A 19,674-nucleotide genomic window follows, 5' to 3' on the forward strand; every position below is an offset into this window, starting at 1 on the left:
TTCTTTTTTGTAGCGAGGTGACCAGAACTGAACACATATTCAAGATCTGGTCTTACTAATGCATTGTACAGTTTTAACATTACTTCCCTTGATTTAAATTCAACACATTTCACAATATATCCAAGCATCTTATTGGCCTTTTTTATAGCTTCCCCACATTGTCCAGATGAAGATATTTCTGAGTCAACAAGTGGTTTCCATTGTCTTAAGAATGAGCTGTTGATTGACAGATTTTCCCTTTGGCTTTGTGAGGGTTATGACGGTATTATGCCGGCATAGATGGTGCAATTGTGTGCTGTGTGTGGGTGTTTTGTAAGACTTTTTGAAGTGTTACGACTTTTTGAAGTTTTAAATATTGTATCGGTTTAAATGAGTTAAATGTCTAGAAGTTTTCTTAAATGTTAACCATTGTACCAGATAGGCATGTCAAATGTAGATGTCAGCTGTATTTATACAGTAAGTATAAGTGTACAGTATAAAGTTCATTATTCAATATTTAAAGTCTTACCCACATACACAATATTTTAATTTTAACATGTTTGTTTAAACTTTTGAAGTTAAAGTTTTAGGACTTTTTACAGACTAACATCCCTAGTTGGAACAAGTGCACCTGAAATAGAATGGCCCTCTCTGAGCATCCCTGGCTGGATAAGACCCTTGAATCATTTTAAACATAACATTTCCCTCATTTCCCTTTCACACTGTTACTTTCAACCATGTCTTAAACAAAACAAACAAAAAACAATGTACTCCTAATAGTGCAAATAGTGAATGCATTTATTTCAGTTGAAACAGCTAAACGCACCTCTCCTAAACTACAGATTTTAAACATCAATACCACTAGGGCTTTGAATGGCATCCATTTGTTTGATGCACTTGCTAAGCAGTAAAGCAGATGAAACGTTGGACATAGATTCAGTTTGATGTCAACAGTAGTAATTTCTTACGGCGAACCATACATTCTTCTGCAATGTACAACACAAAGCACTGCAAATATTTGTCTGCCACATACTGCTTCATTCTCACTACTTCATTGTTTATTTGCATGCTCTGAAGCTAGTCATGAATTTTACTTTTTAAAGATTTGTTAGCTTGCAATAGACGCTATTATACTTTTTTTTTTTTTTTTTTTTTTTTTTAACTTAATTAGTGGAGTACTCGGGCCACAAAAGCATCCGGTCGTATTTTGAGGTAAGATTTCTGGAAAAAAAAAAAATAAAAGCATTGGGGAGATGGACTAGTAAGGTCAGTTGCATCATTAAGGACAGTGGAAAAATTAAATGGAAATTTGTTACATTTGATCACAACATAAAATAATTTCACGATCGTGACATTTCAAAGAGTTATGCTGGTCGCAAGATCAATTCTCAGAATCTCAGCGTTTCAAGCCATGAAATTATGATTGTGACAAAATTGAGAGAGAGATTAGAATGCAGTTGAAGTCAGATCTGTTTCACCCACTAGAAGCAGCACAAATTATCCTCTGCAACTAGGACACTGGAGTGGCGCTAAGTTCATTCTTTAGCACGCGTTACTGACTATCATAATCATGGGTTGTATGGCAGCTATCCCTCTCTTTGTCACCCTTGGATTATTACATGTGCATACAGTACGGAGAATGTACAGTAGGTGATCTACCTTTTAATAGGTCTAATTTTGTATCTACAACGGTGGCAGGGTTTGTGTGCCACAGACGTATTAAAATGTATATCTGTACATTGACAGTACTTGTACTGTATATCAGTGACCTTTATGACTTCTACTAAAAACAAACGAGTGCATACATGAACTGACTGCTCTGGGCGTGGGTAGCAAGTGGGGAGTGGCTATTTGGACAATGCAGTACCTAATTTCATCAGTATTCATTAATTCGTTAAGCTTGGTATAGCTGCAGACCTGATTCCCATGCATTCCTTGGGTGATAGGTCATTTCATAAGCCTTTTTTAATTATATGTCTTGAGGTGTGTGTGTTTTTTTGTTGTTTTTTTTCGGAAACTTGTGACCAGATATCTACAGCTTGCTTGCTCCACATGAATTATTCCAATTTGTTTTACCTTTTGTGTAGCATCTGAAAAAAAAACATAACCTAGATAAATAAATAAAATCATGCCTTCCCAGTCGGCCAGATGGTTGGCTTATGTTTGCTTTCACGTAGACTTGCGTTATGCATTAAAATGAGGGATGGTGTGTTTTAACTGGCTAAGTCAGGTTTAGTGAGCCAAATAATGAAAACAATAGGCACAACATTCTTTGTAAACCACTGACCGAGAAACAAACTGTTAAGTATTTGAGTTGAATGCGGTATAGTCAGTGTGTGAAATTAGAAATGCATGAAAATAATAAGATTTTTTTCTTCTCTGACGTAATCAGTTTTATAAGTAGAAACCTCATACTGTGCTTGTAGCCCAATAGCCCTCACTGAACACTAATGTTCTACGTTTCTTTCATAAGGCATCAGTTATACTGTTCATTCTTCCTCAACCCGTGCTTGTTGGTGAAACGCCACATACTGCAGATGCTAAGTTTTATTGTAGGCATCCTGAACAGATTGTTTGAACTCTAGTTTTTTAAAGACATTAACTAATGTAGTGTTTAAATACTTTCTGACCAGGTACCCGAGTAAACACATTGTCATTTTTATTGTCAGAAAGTTTGTTTTAAAGGGCTGAAATGAAGTAAACCACTCTCCTAAGTGAGATGTGTCTCCTCAAGCATGTGTGTGTGTTTCAGCAAAACCAGGTTGATTACGACCATATTAGACCTCAGCTGTTGTGTTGTGCAGTGGGCACCAGGGGGACCCAGAGAATAAGAGAGTGATTGAAGAAAGATAGCCACTTGCTGAAATGTATTGTTTTTGTAATTCTATCCCACTGGGGTTACATATTGATATAGTGCAGGTGCCCATGTATACATTACCCATCACACATACAGTATATACAGAGAACCGCTTGCTCAGTTGGGTTGACTCAGATTGGACATTCTTTAGAATTTTAGTTAAGAACAAGACATTGGGATCTTTACTTGCATGTATTTATGACACTTACATTTTTACTATCATGATACTTTGAAAGCTCTAATTTTGTATCTGCAGTACTTCTGTGGCGAGGGACTTGCCTCGTCTCCCCTGACTACACATGACTGGGAAATGATGAAAACGCCTTATGTCCTACTCCAATACTATTGTGCATCATAACCGTGCACAATTTGAACTTTCACAATATAAGTAACTTCATTTCCAATGGAAAGTTCAGTCAATCTGAGAGCGCTTCATTGTTAACCACCTGCTTGCCATGGCTAGATCTGCCCATGTTAATCTCCAGTTGATTGATTGTGTTCATTATTAAATAAAACCAAAATCCTATGAGTTATATTCTACTGTGACGGGGACATTGGACAGGAGGACAAGTAGGTTTTTCTAGGATTTTGTCCCTTGGACAAGAAGTTTTGTTTAAAAATTACACAACCCTGACCCGTTCTTCCTTTTTGTACTATCTATTTGACACCAGAACTCGTTCAGCCAAGTATTTCCTTCCTTTGTTTACTGCTGTAAAGCCAGCAGGAAGCAATTGAAATGTCCCTTTATTTACATGCTACAGAATACTTCCTAACCCACAAATGACAGATCTTTTATTAGTCCTTATGAGAATAGCAGATCCCTCAATACAGTGAGGAAACAGTGCACACAAAGGGTGTAGAGTGCTAAGTATTGCAGCAGGACATTTGTGCCAGCATATGGCTTGGGGCTTTCTCATCTTCAGTGACTGCTCCAAACAGACCCTTTTAGAGCTTTAATTTCCTGAGAGCTCTGGAACAAATCATTTTGCAGTAAACAGAAAAGGCAGATTAACGAGGGCTAACCTGCTCTTTGTTAAACCTTCAATATCTTAATGGGGTGTTTGCAAAGTGTTCAACAATATAAGCCAGGCAAACTGGATTTCAGACATTGTATATGCAAGTGTGTGTGTAATATATGAGCATGCAAAATTATTGAGCTTTAACTTTAACAATTATATATATATATATACACACACACACTTAAGGATGACTAAAGAAAAAGAAAGAAACAAATTCAAACAGCAATGGCAAATCACTTTCTCCATGCACGTTAATTCAGACTTCTGCATAGAAACGAAATGATTAAAGCAACTGAAATGGATTGACCCTTAACATGATGGGACTGGGAGCCACCTCTGACATGCCTTAGTCAAGGCCTGACAAGTTTCTTCATTGATTGGCTCCAGGCTGGAGCAGCAGGGGGAGAGTTTGCTCACTCCACACATTTCACTGGTGTAACTGGAAAAAGAACACAACTAACTCATTACCTCAATTGTTTGCTCACTGGCTCTCAAGCAGTTTGCAAACAGAATACATTAGAAGAAAGTTCTAATTAAGACTGAAAATGTATGCTTAGCTTTCAATTCTTTAGATGGTTTTGGGTCTTTAAGTGTTGTCAGGTTCCCTTTCTGTTCAATGTTCAATAGAGATGTAGAGTTTGTACTCAAAAGATGCTTACATTTTTTGTCACTGCTTAAGTTCCAATAGTTACAAAACTAAATTGCTATACTAGGGGGTTTGTCATTGCAGCAGTAAACTGTACCCAGTTGTAGCTGTTGCGTAATCCAATTTGGGCAGTCTTGCTTGTTTTCTACAAGTCTGCCTGCATGTATGTGAGATCAAGGCACGATGACGGTTGAGTAGAAAAGTGCTTCTCTGACAGTTTTTGCATCATTTTATCTTAAGCTTGTGTTGGGATAAATATCTAAAAGTCCAAAACAATTTTTGTATGTATGTATTCAAAAGCAAATTTAAAAAAATAAATAAATAAATAAGTGTCTGGCAGAAATGACACAGTTGATACAAATGAGAGAGACTTTTTTCTTGCACTGGTTTATGCAACAGTTTCTAAATTGGCAAGTGAAAAAAAATAGCTCCGTCTGTGTGGGATTTTGACAGAGGTACTTAAAACATACCGAAATGTTGGGTATTTTTTGAAGTGGGGAATAGTTTAGGAGAATTAAATCCTATTAAACCTGTGAAACCGGAGTTGTTTTACTTTACAAAACATACAAAAACTGCTTTTTACTTGTGTAGTATTTCTAAACCATGTATTCCTTTATTAAAAACATTAATAAAGTCAATCTTCTTTTAAAGTGCTTTCTCTTATTTTGCCTGTAGCTTGTTCTTGTACCAGATAGTGCGTCATGCATTGCATTAGAAGGGTGAGGCTCTGTAGAGTTGTTGTGTTTTGAGTTGAAACCAGGGCTGCAGGATGTTGGCTCCCTCACCCACAGTGAGTGCTGAAGGGTTTGCTTGGGAGCCGAAGATTATTTACAATTGAATGTTGGAGAAAAAAATGAAATGTTGCAAAACACTCAATTATAAACATTTGGGGTGAGGGAAAGGTAATAAACATTCTATGAAATACAATTTGAAGCCTCAGGCTTTTATACTGTACAGTAACAGCAAGAGAGGTAAACATTTTTAACATTGTAAGAATTTCTCGACGACAATTTGTTATTGAATAACTGTCTCAGATGTGTCATTAGTGATGACTGATGCTATGCACAGTCAGCTCAGATCGCCTGCTAACCAACCAGCTCATTGTCTGGCTCGGTTTCAGCAGAATGGAGGGACTTTGAAATACTAACAACATAACTGTTATTGTAACTTGGCAAACTAATGAGATTAGTTTCTATATTGTTAACTATAATATATCCAACAGTTAAAAACACACTTTAAAAGTATCTAATACAGTACATACTTGGCCGTAGCTAGCTATGAGGACACAGAGGTCGTGTCCTCAGTTGTTTTTTTGCATCATCAATGCTAATGCTTATGTAAAAATTCGGGTAAAGTACGACTTCTTAATTTTCTCTGGTTTGCCGTGTAACATAGATTTGGAGGTTGAATAGCAGATACTAAGCAGTCATATAAATACTGCCAGCTATAGCTTGAAACCCAAGTTTGACCTGGGTAGAATATCTGCTCTGGCTACGATGTTGAGTACATGTACAAAATAGCTATTGTGTTTTGCCATAAGTAGTGTAAACTGACATATTCAGGGTTGCCCACTAGATGGCAGTATAATAAAAAAATGAATACATCTGAAAAGTATAGCTACTGAAAAGGCTGTTGATACACTATATGCTAAAGCAGTTTCTTGCAGTGATGCTATTGGCACAATGATGCATCTGCAATCTGGTGTGTCCTTTCTTGCTTATGTTAGGGAAGGTTAAGTAGGTCAATTATAATTCAAATTGTAATATAAACCTGGCTGTGAGTCATTTTCTGTGTCACTGTGGACTTTCAACGGGTAGATTTGAGTCGGCTACCAAATGGACACGTTGAATAGACTTGAAATTGGGTAAATGAAAGATGCAAAAATGTGTACTATGAAGAGCACGTTTTAAAATTGTTATTTCTTCATAGTACCTTCCTGCAATTTAACACATGGCTCAATACATCCGATAAATAGAGAACGTTTCCTAGCTTGCTATCCAGGCGTGTCTGTGTAAACCACAGTTCTGAGTAGCTCTTGCCTGTTTAGAATGTGTACAGTATTTATGTTCTTTTTGTGTTTTGAGAACATTGGCATTCCTGAGACTTGGCGAAAGGGAAAATTGGTTGTTTTCCCCAGTGGTGGTTTTATTTTTTTTTATAGTATTCATTAAAAGTGGGATTTTAAAATAGGACCTCAGTAATTGAGGGTTTGTTTTTGCTTTTAAATTGTAACATTTACTGTGGAAATTTGATTGTACTAAGTCTGGATTTTTGTGGTTCTCTACCGTAGCCAATTGTGGTAATGGCATTACTTGGACAGATAAAATAAATGGGTTTTGGAAATAATTCTGAAGTATAATCAGTCTGTCTGAGCAAGTGGGAGGCGTCACATTCAAAAGTATATAAATTAGACAACTTTTGCTAGAATTAACTGTTACGACCACTTCAAAAGTTTCAAAGTTAAACATTCAATAATAAAATCTTAATAAAGCTGGATCTTCAACCAGTAGACTTTTGGACAAAAGTTATTTTGTTTTGGAGAATGTGATTTTTGCTACTGATCACATTGGGTTTGCTCAAGATAGACGTGATTAATTTGCATTAATTTAAACTGTTAATTAATTTGTACTGTCATTTGTTTTCTGTGTATAATCTGTTTCTGTACAGGTCCTGTTTCCCTCCTGCCCTCAAGCTTCTTTCTGTGTATAATCTGTTTTACATTCCAGTGAGTAGTATTCAAAATGTTTATTTTCTTCCGGTAAAATACTGCAATTACAAAAATTCACTAAGTTGAGTAAAACATTAGTTCTCTGAGGGCATTTTGTTTCCCTGAGTTATATTTCCATGGGCACAGTGAATCGCGATGGACCATTCAGTTTCGAGCTTACATGAGATGTTGGTGATGAAGGCTAAAGTGTACAAACCTGAATCAGTAGCAGAGTTATGAAGTTGTATAAAAAAGTGTTGAAGCAAACAGCCTACATTTTTTCTGTGTAATATTGTCTTTTTTACTCTGTGTGTGAAATAGTGTGTTATAACATTGTAAAATGTCTTGTGCAGTGACTTAGAAGATCGATCTGAAACCTAGCATATACAGTTAATTCAGGAAACGATATTTGCATTGCACAATTTATTAAATGGCTGTTGATTATTTTATTTATGTGTTTTGCTGATTCAGTCTTTTTATTAAATGAAAAATAACACCATATGAGCTACAAGATGTACCAGTGAGATCTTATGCTACATAATCAGTTGCTGTAAAACTGGTCTAGTAATAGGCTAGTATTGACTGTTTATACAGATAAAAAGTAAATGCACAAAAACATACGTACGGATACACACATACTGTGATTGCATGGTACTAAAGGTGATTGAAGACAAAGGTTCTTTATTTTAGAAGATCTAAAATTCCCTTTAAGAGGTTCAGATGGAAATTTGTTCAAACCTATGTACAGTACAAGTCTCTTCTGTTGATGTCACACTTTCCATGTCTTCCCAAAACACAGCCATATTTTCTTAGTAAATTAGGCAAGAGCAACAGTGGGGGGAGGGAGGGTATTTTCGCACTAAATGTAATGCTGGAAAGTATTTTTTTTTTACCAGGGAAATGGAATTGATGCCTGGGTATGGACCCGCTGCTGTGGCACCATCTACTTGGCATAAAAAAAGCGAAGCACTGGTGTGTCCAGTCCTTTAGGGTGCTAAAGGCATGGTGCAAACACAGATACACAGTATACAAATGTAGGCATTAATGAATGGGTTAACTCTGCATTTGCTTTAACTTTGAAACCTTTTACTCCTACGCACTCACCAGCTGTATAGTTGGCGCATCCATCTGAGTGCCTCTTGTGGTGACACGTTCTGCAAAAATGAGCAACAGTATTACATTGAAAGTCTCATAGTGTATACAATCTACGTTACTAACTTTTACCCTTTTCCAGGATCCTACATAAACATTAATGTGGTTTCTCCAGTAAGTAGTCCTACTTTAATACAAGGTAAAGCTAGTAAGCAGTATACTGCAGTGTCTTATCAGACTGCATGAACCAACCAAAAAGAGAAGCTGCTCCAGATTTCCTACAGTAGCTCATGCTAATCTCCTAAGGAAGTGGAATGTCTGTCTGTGCTAATCTGTATTAATAAAATGAACAAGAAATATCCAAAACCATTTGTGTAAAGTAATTTTCCGTTTCAACATTACGCTCTTGCATTTGAGAAGTCATTTCATTGTTTTTCAATTTCGTATACCTATTGTTTCATATTTTTGTAATGGATTGTTACTTTCAAACCATGTTGCTCAAGTAAATGTCAGTACATTATTTATTGTTATTGGTATTTACTTTAATCAAGCAACAGTTGTAGAGTTGTAAAAATTGCATTGATGAACAGAAAATGCAACAGAAACTAACTTCTGAAAACTAAAATAAACAGTGTTCGAAATCGCAGTTCTTCCAGTCACATTTATTAATGCACTTGCGCATTCTCGGACTCTGTAGTTAATGAGAAACGGCATCATGGGAACGTATGTATACTCAGAATCTTGGAAGATTAAAAATAAATGTAAGGATTGGTTGGTTCCATGAATATTTTATTCTTAAAATTGTTTGTTTGTATAAAATGCAAAAGGAAAAAAACCGAATACATGAAAAAATAGAAAACAAAACACAACTTATGGCTTTCCCTTTTCTGTATTCAAATTTACTACCAATTAGTACTGCTTATCTTATGTCTTAATTTAGAAATTGCTTCATTTCTCTTCTGTCTCACTTGGTATAATGGTATCAATGTGGCATTGTTTGTTTTTGTGAAACACCAGTGAAACAGATAAATTATATTTCAGGCACAAAAGCAAACAATCTTCCACCACTTGTTTTCTGTGTAGTAAATTATTGCAAAACCGAACAATTTGCTTATGTGGACTGTGAAATTTACTGTGTGCTAAGACAAGTTTGTGATTTTAAAATTCAAATATGGATACATTTATTTTGTAATTACTTTTCATTGACACATACAAGTAACACTTTTAAATCTCTTTAAATCTGGATGCCTAAAATCATTACAAATGAACAAAGTTATGCACTTATTTTGAGTTTTGGCTCCCTGTTAGGCACATATTTAGGCCCAGGATAGTCAGTTTTAGAACCCTTCAAATCCCTGAAATTCATTTTTGATGGGGGTGTTGTACCCTGCACCCGCGCTGGCTGGAGGACCCCCATTCCCCCCTGCCTTCTACTTAGGATTTCTAGCCTCCTACTTTTAATGAAAATGAAATGACTGTGTATTGGAGCACCATGGATATATTTAGAGAGATCTGTGCTGTTGCAATACGCTTGTCCGTTCCCCATAATAAACAACATTTAATGGAGTGTTTTGAGCAGTTTGGATCGCTTTGGGTTTGCTGTTATCTATCTTTATGGTTGCAAATGACTAGTTTAGTTTTCATATCATTACCTCCTCTTGGCATTAAGAGGCTGATTTTGAGAAGGAGATTGATTGCAGTTAGAATCTCCAGAAAGATAACAATAATTCAGTATTGGAGCAACAGACCAAAAACACCTCAGTTGTTGCAAATATCATTTTAAAAAAGTAATGTAAAACAAAACCTATTAAAACGGCTTTTGAAGCTAAAGATATTCATTTGCTGAAATTATAAATACAATTTATTGTAGAAATGCAACAACTTTTAATACATCAAACACACATACTTTTTTGTACATTTGTCTGAAGGTCTAAAGTCTCTTCACTGTCAATTTAAAAGTGTTTTGTGGGGAACTGATAAGATTATTCTGGATTTGGTTATTTGAGATTTTTTCTGATCTAATCTGAGGTTCCCAAAGTATCCTTGATTTTAAGAAAACTAAATGTTCTAGAGGGGTTATATACCTAATTAACCCCTGCTTTAGGATAGGATTTGAGTTTTATATACAACTCAAAAACACAGAAATTGTGGGGTAATGGTTTGCTTTTTTTAAATTAACACGTTTCATAGAAATGAAGTGCTGCACCATTGTCTGGCTAACGATAAAACATGTACAGCAAGTAACCTTTATGGATTGTATCTGTATTATAATGTTTCAGTATGGAAAATTCTGCATTATATACTGGAGTTTTCCATGAAGTAGTGAAACACTGGTGCTCTGAGGAAGTAATTAAATGGTTAATATGCATGTATATTAAATATGGGAGGATGATGACATCTCAATTTGGCAGATTAGTAGATAGATGGAAAGAGAGTTCCTGAATAATTATCGTCAAATTGCAAAAAAAACAGCCTTCTCATCTTGTTTTTATATGCCTGTTTCTTTCATTTGTAATGGATTAGCGAGAAATATGTATTTATAAATTTAGCCTACTTACTATATACATGCAACCATGGTCTGTCATATATGTATGGGAAACTTGGTTAGGACATCCTCAAGTTATTGAGAATTTAAGACTTATGTTGGTGTATGTCTGTACTGTATGCGTCGCTAACATAGATGCAGGTCATGACAAGGGAGGTGTGTCCTGACATACATTTGTTTCTTTAAACAAAACCCTGTTCATCACTGATTTAAGTTGTATGAATACATAGCTGTTTTGATGTAGCCAGCATGAAATAAAAATATAATTTTTAAAAGTCTATGCTTAATGGTGTGGAGGTGATAATATTTTTGCAAATCCTGTTTTTTTAATCTGCAAGGTATTTGGAAAACTCCTTTTCTTCAGCATGCCTAGATGTCAGAATTATGACAAGCTGTCAACAGGGTTTAATTAAATCGCATTTTGAAAAATGCCTTTAGAGCAGAAAGGATGCAAGCTTGCCACAGCAAGCTTGTTTATTTCAGCTGTATCTACAGTATCTGTACCTGGAAAAAATTAAAAATAAATGAATAATAAGAATCCTCTGGAAAATGCATAAGAAACATTAAAATCCTATGCCTGCCTTAAATGCTTTTAATAGCTTTCAAAACTCTGTGATGCTTTTAATTTGATTCACCCAATAGAAACAGAAGTCTGGACAACACATCTGGCGTGTGTGTGTGTGTGTGTATATTTTTTATATATATATATTTGATTTATTTTTACATTGAGTACAAGTGCATCAAATTGCATTCCTCATTTTATCCAAAAATGACTAACATTTGGAATACAGATGTCCAATCAATTAATCTGACTGCAATCAAGTTATTCATTTAACAAATGTACAACAGTTATTAGAATCGTATTTCTTAATAAGGAACACCAATCATTCAGCACGTTACCGTAACGTAACAGTAGAATTGTTCCTTTCCAATATCTTTCAGTTGGTATGCTCCATTGGATATCACATAACATAAAATAAAATAGTCATTGCGATTCAAATTAGGTGACAGAGGTTCAACTCCTGATTTTAAGTCCAAATGGTTAAAGCGCTTGTAATGTATCCAATATGCCTCTCGTCGCAGAAGGGGGTCAACTAGATTGCCACCCGAGTAGGGACAGTGACCCTCTCCACACCCACAAATCTTAGTGAATGTGGAGAAGATCCATGTCCACTTTCCTATAATGTTTTGAAATAGAATAATCTTGGTTATTATTTCTAATTGTCGCTTTATGTTCAGCAATACGCAATTTTAAAGCTCTTTTTGTTTGGCCCACATATACCTGTCCACACAGGTATGTCAGCATGTAAATTACACCAGGGGTATTGCAGTTATTAAAACCTTTTCATTTTAATTTTTCTGCCAGATCTGGGGTGAACAGAATACTTGGTGTTAGTTGTATTAGAGCAATGAATACAGTGAATACAATGCCCTCATTTAAAATTACCATCAGGTAAACGATTTAGTTTGATCAATTTTAGGGCTAAACGAATTAACTAACATATCTCTAATATTCCTGGCACGTTTGAATGCAATACATGGTGGACTATCCTGTATAATCTCCTTAAGGGAAAGATAAGGGAAAGATTGCTCTTCAAAATGTGCCAGTGTTTTAAAATGATCCCCCTAACATCATTTGATAGATAATTGAACTCAGTAGAGAAACAAATTATTTGGTCTCTTTCTTTAAATCTTTGTTTTCTTTCTAAGGATGGAATTACGTTCTGTATCTTTACCTTTTTGAATCACTAACTTTAAAGTGTAGTCGTCATATCCTCTAGCTTTAAATTTCCGACGCATTTCTTCTGATTTCGAATCAAACTGAGATGTAGCACAGAATTTAAATCTACATTTAAAGGTTAACAAGCATTACTTAAGCAATATCCTGTGTACATAGTTTGTTAGTTTTTGGGTGTTTTTTAAAAAATATTATTTGGTGTACTATTAGACATTGCGGAGGGCAGAAACACTGTTGTGGGGACTACAATATGTGGTGCAGTGCATTACTTTGTCTTTTCTCTCTGGAAGCCTGTGGGATTGAATTCAACTTCAAGTTTATCTGCTGCTTATGTTAGGGTGCATTTATAAACTGGAGTCATGCATTCTTGTAGTCTGTATTTGTAAACGGGACAGTGACTGGTATCCTGTGGCAGGATGACAGAGGGCTGAGGCTCAGAGACAGTGTAAAGGCAAAAATAAAGTTCTTTATTAAACAAAAAATAATCAAATAAATAGGCACAAGGGCCAACAGAAAAGAGATTCAAACAGAAATAATAAATTAACTTACAAAGTAAACGGTTAGGATCCAAGTCTTTTAAAACAAGACGCTGCTCTCTTCTAAACACAAAACTCACCAACACAAAGCAAACTCCCAAACAAAAGAATACCTCTCAGCCAGGGCCTCTCCCCTGGCTTTTATCTTCTGTGGCTGGAGCCCAATTAATCAATAATTACTAATCATTCAATTAGAGCTCCAGCCACATTCTCACATGTCTTCCTGGCTGGGAGAAATTTAACCCTCTCCCTGCCAGTTCCAAACACATTCATATAGATGGGGCAGTTCCCCGTCACATATCCCTACTGGTTCATGTTTTTTTTTTTTTTTAGTTATTTTTTTAATAATGCTACCTGTTAGGTCAGGACTTGGTACTGCAAATCCTAGTTTCACATGTAGTTACTAGAAAACAAATACTTGCAGTCACATATGTTTGAACACACTTCTTATTTGGTAGTTTCAGTACTGAAAAGGCCCATTTTAGAATATATATATACAATGATATTGATCTTTAGTACTTTAGACAACCATTCACACTGTCAACGTTTAAACTACCATGGTGCTGTACACCACAAGCATGTATGTATGGGATTGCTTTATCTACTTTAGGTACAATATGCATTTCTTTAAATATTCAAATGTATTGATCAGTTCTGCTCTTTACAGAGAACTGTTATTTTATAGAAAATGTATACGTTTCTGGTAGTGATTCTCGTTACTGTACACACAAGTAACTGTCATGTGACACGTTTAACTACCGTATTTATTTTCATTGTTACTGAATATCAATCAGGTATAGAAATATGTTTTTCTTCCAAAAATAGCTAAATGTTAAGAGCTATTTTGTAAATGCACATCTTAAACTATGGACGACTATAGTAAACAGATACTAAGGGGAATTAATAAATTGAATGCAGCACTGGACAATGTTGCCTTTGTTTTAATTGAATATTTAAAAAACATTTCTGTACAGTGTACACTACATTTGAGACATTCAGTAAACTATTTGTCCTGGGCCTGCTTCATTTATTCAACCAGTTCAGTTTAGTAACTGTTCTAAGCAAAGACTGATAATCAAGCATAGAAGACCCCAAGTGTTTTTTTTTTTTTTTCACTTTTACTGTAACGTTAGTTTCTCAAGTGATTTTGTTTTCATTGCTGATACGGGGTGTGTTGCTAAAGTGTACTGTAGAGACCTGTAAATGATTGCAAAGTTTAGCCCTAGGCAAGTTAACTCAGTCAGGTGATAGTCTGCCTGTTCTTTTATTCACATATATGTCATTTATACACACACACACACACACACACACACACACACACACACACACACACACACACACACAAAAGGAAAGACATATCAAAATAAAAAGGGGGTTTACTGTGAACTGCTGAAACTTCTAAAAATGGGTTGCATTGTATTAACTAACTGTTGGTACAGTCGGTATGTGTTACTGATATAGGGTTGAGCGTATATTGTGTTTCCTGTAAAAAATGATTTTTTTATATTTTTTTAAACTATATCAAATTGTAATTTTCCAGGTGGTTTTAGTGGTCAAAAATGATTTAATTACTGGTACAGTCAGACAAACCTCTACTATAGAATACTGTTATATGCTTGAAAAGGCATGCTTATGTGTTGATTTTTAATATGAAATAAAAAATTAACAAATGCAGATTGTACAGAAATGTAAACTATTTAGCCTACTATTAAAGTACATGAAAATTTGAAATTAGTTGTTCATAATATTTTATTTCCATGGTTTAATTTAGCTTTAACTTGTCTTAACATTTGCTTTTGCTGGTTTGCTGCAGGCAGTCTCTGCATGTGCAGCATTAAAGAAACAGAAGATTGCAGAGGTGGGGTAGGGGTGTGGCTTCACTTGAAGGGCAGCAGGTACTTGTGATTGTTAAGCAGTGCTGCACATGCCCGGTTTCTGTTCATTTAAGTGTAGAGAATACTGATTAACCTTTTATTGCACAGAGAATCAGAGGGCCTGTGCTCCAAGGAGTCGCTCTGTTTGATTAGATTGGCCTTTAAGCATAGCAAGGAAAGTAAGGACACTCTTTTTGTAACTTACTGTTCCTGTTTGACAGCCTGTGGGCAGCCCACTGCTACCCAGGAGTCTGCTGCTCTGAAAGACCCATCATCTGTTTTTCTTCACTTTCAACTGTATGTAAAAGGCCTGGTTCCTGTTATAGGACATGTATCATTTGTCTGTCATTCGAGGAAGTCATCTAAACTTAGCGGTGTAAGTAATACCACCTTTCAGTATTTTTAGGAGAGTTTTAGACTAGCCCATCAACTGCTAAGTCCAGTCACTTCTGCTACCTGTGTGGTGTTGGTGGGGTTTAGTATGGGAGCAACAGGTAAGACTTTTTGTATTCATGCTGCAGTGGGGAAAAAGCAATGTACAGTAGTATGAAAGTATCCACATTTTGTCTTGAATTTAAATGCAATGTGCATGTCTATGTAAATATTCACTCCAGGTGTGCAGCAGGGAAGTATAGAAGTCTAACCATGCGGAGAGAAATAAGTGAGGACGGTTAGAAATTGTGTAATGAATTTTAAAATGTGTCTGTCATGAAATGCAGGTTTTTTGTAGTTCTTGTTTTGCTTTTATTTTAATATATTATGATGAGGTTGGTTTAATATAAATTATTTTATTAGTATAGAGGACACATTTAGTGTATATAAAAAGTCTGAAGAACAGTAGTTAATGTTAGTAACAAATCTCTTGTCAATTTAAGGTTTCAGTGTAACATTGATATAATTAGCAGTGTAACATGATACACGACTTGATATTTCAAAACTTTTTCTTATAACGGTACTTGCTGAACACCAACAGTGTCTGAAACCAGACAAATTCATGCAGTAATTTGGAAATAAACACAAGAGATTGTAAATTAAGTTAAATGTACAGAGAAATAATACATTAGAAATAGACATGGTTTCTAATCTACAGCTAAGGCCAATAGTTTTGCATCCCCTAGAATTTTAGAATGAACTATATGAAGCTGGAAGGCATAATAGTAGTGCAGTGTTTCATATTCGATTTTGAAATGTCATATTTTTCACTTTTTGTCAAGTATATGGAAGTGTGATACAAAGCGGTGTGTAATTCACTATGTTAAAGGAACATTGTTCAGCAGGTTTCATTCGACCTTTATGAAACACAATGAGTTAGTTCTGTAGGGTGATGCAACACTTTTGCCTGTAGCTGTACAGCTGTACAGCTGTAATGCAACGGTCTCAGCTCAGGGTTTCATGTTAAAGTTACAGAATGTGAAATGTTATGTATTGCTAATTTTAGAAAAGGTGTTTATATAAAACAACTTTGTTATAACAGTAGCTATCATAGCACGTGCCCATAGTCATGCTGGATTAAGATAAAAATATGACTGCACCAGTACTAGTGCAATGTATGACCTTGACGCACTGGAACATAAGACATGTACATGAAGAGGTTTTTATTGACTAACTTATTTTCCTTGCTTACTGTAACTGAATATAACCTTTTTAAAATGATTCTGGAGTCTCAGATTAGTCTGGATAATTAATGAGTTGTGATTACTAATACTGTAGAAATAATTTAAAAAAAAGAGACAGAATTAGGTTAAAAAAAAAAAAAAAGTTGAATTAATCTCATTAAGTCAATATCCTACCTAGATCATTAAGACATCTTAAATGTCTAAAAGATTTGTGAAAGGCAACCATTGTTTTAAATCTTGATTTTTATTTATTTATTTATTTATTTATTTATTTTTCTAACTGCTTGATGGGTATATTGTTGTAAAGGAATGACGAGATTAACTTTATTCTACACCCATTCTCCTGCAGGTAACTAACAGTGTCAGACCTGTCTATGGAGGGCGAGAACTTGTTGATTGTGGGTCAGTCAATCTGCATGTCAGGAACTAGTTGCAGGGACTGTGTTTTAGTATAAGGGCATATGTATTGTTTAGTGTGGTGTGTGTGTGTGTGTTTTGTTTGTTTTTTTGTCTTTTTTAAATCAATTGTAGCTGTATGTATTTCTTAAGAGCTTTGTTATTTTACTATTTTACGTGGTACTTAAAAAAGTAAAATAACCAGACAAACATACTGTAGTAAGTGTATGGGGTTGTAGTCTAAAATCTATGCTCTACTTTACTAAAAATTGTATAGGGAATTTTGAACAATTTCTGTAGACTTGTACAGTATGTGGAGCTATAAACCCCTTGCACTGTCTATTCTATTTCAGATGCTTTAAGTGTATCTACTGCACTTGCAGTAGCCTTGCTCATTCTGCAAAGTGGCCCTTTAGTACAGACTTGGTTAGTGATACAGGAGATTGTAGATTGTTGACATTTGGTTGGAGGTTTAGGTGTTTTGAAGGTTGTGTTTGTACATGGAGTAAGCTTTGTAATGTTTATGGTATAGTCTTTTAAAAACAAGTTGGTCTTGGCTAGTTACAGCTGTAATTCAACCTTGGTAGGTGAGTAACATTGTGTCCTTCATCAGTTTTATCAGCACCTGCCCTTCTATTTTAATTTGATTTCACAGCTGAAGGCTACAGTTATCTTTACACAACAAAGATAAAAAAAAAAAAAAAAAAAACATAACAAAAGAAAAAACACATGTTTAAGAAATGTTCTGTGGGGTATCTTAAACCCAATTAATAATATACATTTGTAAAGGAAAATGAATTGTATGTCATTGTTCATAGTGTTCCTATTGCTTGGCATTCACATTCAGCACCAAACTTTTTTTCAGCATTTGAATTGCTTAGTAAATTCTCTCTCTTGATGAGCAGAATTAATAATTGGTTTATGAAGCGATCTGTTCAATCATATAACACAGGCAATACTTAATCATACAATTAAGTACTGCATTGTATACTATAGTTCAGTATGTGGCAAGTCTAATAGATGTGAGCATACTCTTTTGTGTTTTGTTCCTCGCTACAGGGTGACTTTCTGAACTTTGAGATTATAATGCTTTTCTGCAGCTTTAACATTGAGCTCATACCGGACAGTGTTTTACATGGTGGTTTGATCATTTCCGGTGTAGTGGTGACTAGATAAACAAGACACGACTGTGGTTGTGCAAGTACTGTTGTACTGTATACACTGTATACCACAGTGCACCTAGCTTTGCAACTAGCTAGACAAAACTGCATGATGCAGACTGGCATTTAAGAATCATTTACATGGTGGTTTATGATTTGTTTAATATTCGTAATATTTGCACTTGGTTATGAATGAAAATATATTGTATTTAATTGTGGATTAATATAGGGAGAGATGTTTTAATAAATCAAACATGCAAACTCATGATTGCTCTGTGAGAAATATTTGAAACCAGTTTCGACATGCATAAGATTCCCTCAATGTTGCTTTCATTGTAGCCGCAAAGATATGAACTGCAGCCAATGAAGGGCATAGATAGTCACATGAGTTAAGGCAAGGACTAGCATTATCACAACAGCAAACATTCCTTAATGTTGGACGTTTACAAAGTATTCACCCCCCTTTTTATTGTTACAACATGGAATCAAAATGGATTTAATTAGGAGTTTTTGCCACATCAACACAAAAAAAGTCCATAATGTCCAAGTGAAGAATAAAATCTACAAATTGTTCTAAATTAATTACAAATACAAAACAGAAAATAATTGATTGCATAAGTATTCACCCCCTTGAGTCAATATTTGGTAGAGGCACCTTTTGCAGCAATTACAACCATGAGTCTATTTGGATAAGTCTCTACCAGCTTTGCATATCTGGACACTGCAATTTTTGCCCATTCTTCTTTGCAAAATTGCTCAAGCTCCGTCAAGTTGGATGGGGACCTTTTGAACAGCAATATTCAACTCTTTCCACATATTCTCAATTGGATTGAGGTCCGGGCTTTGACTGGACCACTCCAGGACATTAACCTGTGGGTTTGGCTGTATGTTTGGGGACATTGTCCTGCTAGAAGATGAATCTTCTCCCAAGTCCCAAGTCTCTTGCAGACTTCAGCAGGTTTTCCTCCGGGATTTCTCTGTACTTTGCTGCATCCATTTTGCCCTCTATCTTCACTGGCTTTCCTTGCCCTGACGCAGAGACGCATCCCTGCAGCACGATGCTGCCACCACTGTGCTTCAAAGGATGATGTGTGGTGTTAGGCTTGCGCCAAACATATCGTTTAGCGTTGAGGCCAAAAAGCCTCTATTTTGGTCTCAACATGGCAGACTCCTTGCATCCTTTTATTTATGGTGTTTTCTGTTTTCTTAACAATTATTACATTATGAATCTGGGATGAAATCATCTATCTGCATAATGTTTTGATGCATGCCTCGATTTCCTGTAGAGCCTAATGACACTTTTTTCCCATTTTAAATGGGATGTGAATAGTTAGCTTATCAAATGTTCAGCTCTTCTCAACACGGAGTACAGTGGAGAGATTTTTGTGGTTACTTTATATAGAAAATATATTCCAAGTAGAAGGCTGTAAATTATCAAGGAGTCCTTGTCTTATCAGAGAATGGAATTTCTGATAGCTTGGGGTCAATGTCTCATCTCTCAACTCTGCA

At 35.5% G+C, this 19,674-nt stretch overlaps 1 protein-coding gene across 3 annotated transcripts in view; it reads left to right on the plus strand.

Annotated features, from left to right (window-relative positions):
* LOC121317246 (KN motif and ankyrin repeat domain-containing protein 1-like) overlaps positions 1–19,674 on the plus strand; it is a 68,012-nt gene that overhangs the window by 24,447 nt on the left and 23,891 nt on the right. For 2 of the 3 annotated variants that reach the window (XM_041252965.1, XM_041252983.1), the window contains exon 1: positions 15,076–15,369. The exons of the other annotated variant lie outside the window; for it this stretch is intronic. The gene's annotated coding sequence lies outside the window, so the exon portion shown is untranslated. Of the gene's footprint in view, positions 1–15,075; positions 15,370–19,674 lie in introns of those variants that run through there. 3 annotated transcript variants of the gene reach the window in all.

Source organism: Polyodon spathula, chromosome 1, assembly GCF_017654505.1.
Source record: "Polyodon spathula isolate WHYD16114869_AA chromosome 1, ASM1765450v1, whole genome shotgun sequence".
Classification (NCBI taxonomy): domain Eukaryota; kingdom Metazoa; phylum Chordata; class Actinopteri; order Acipenseriformes; family Polyodontidae; genus Polyodon; species Polyodon spathula.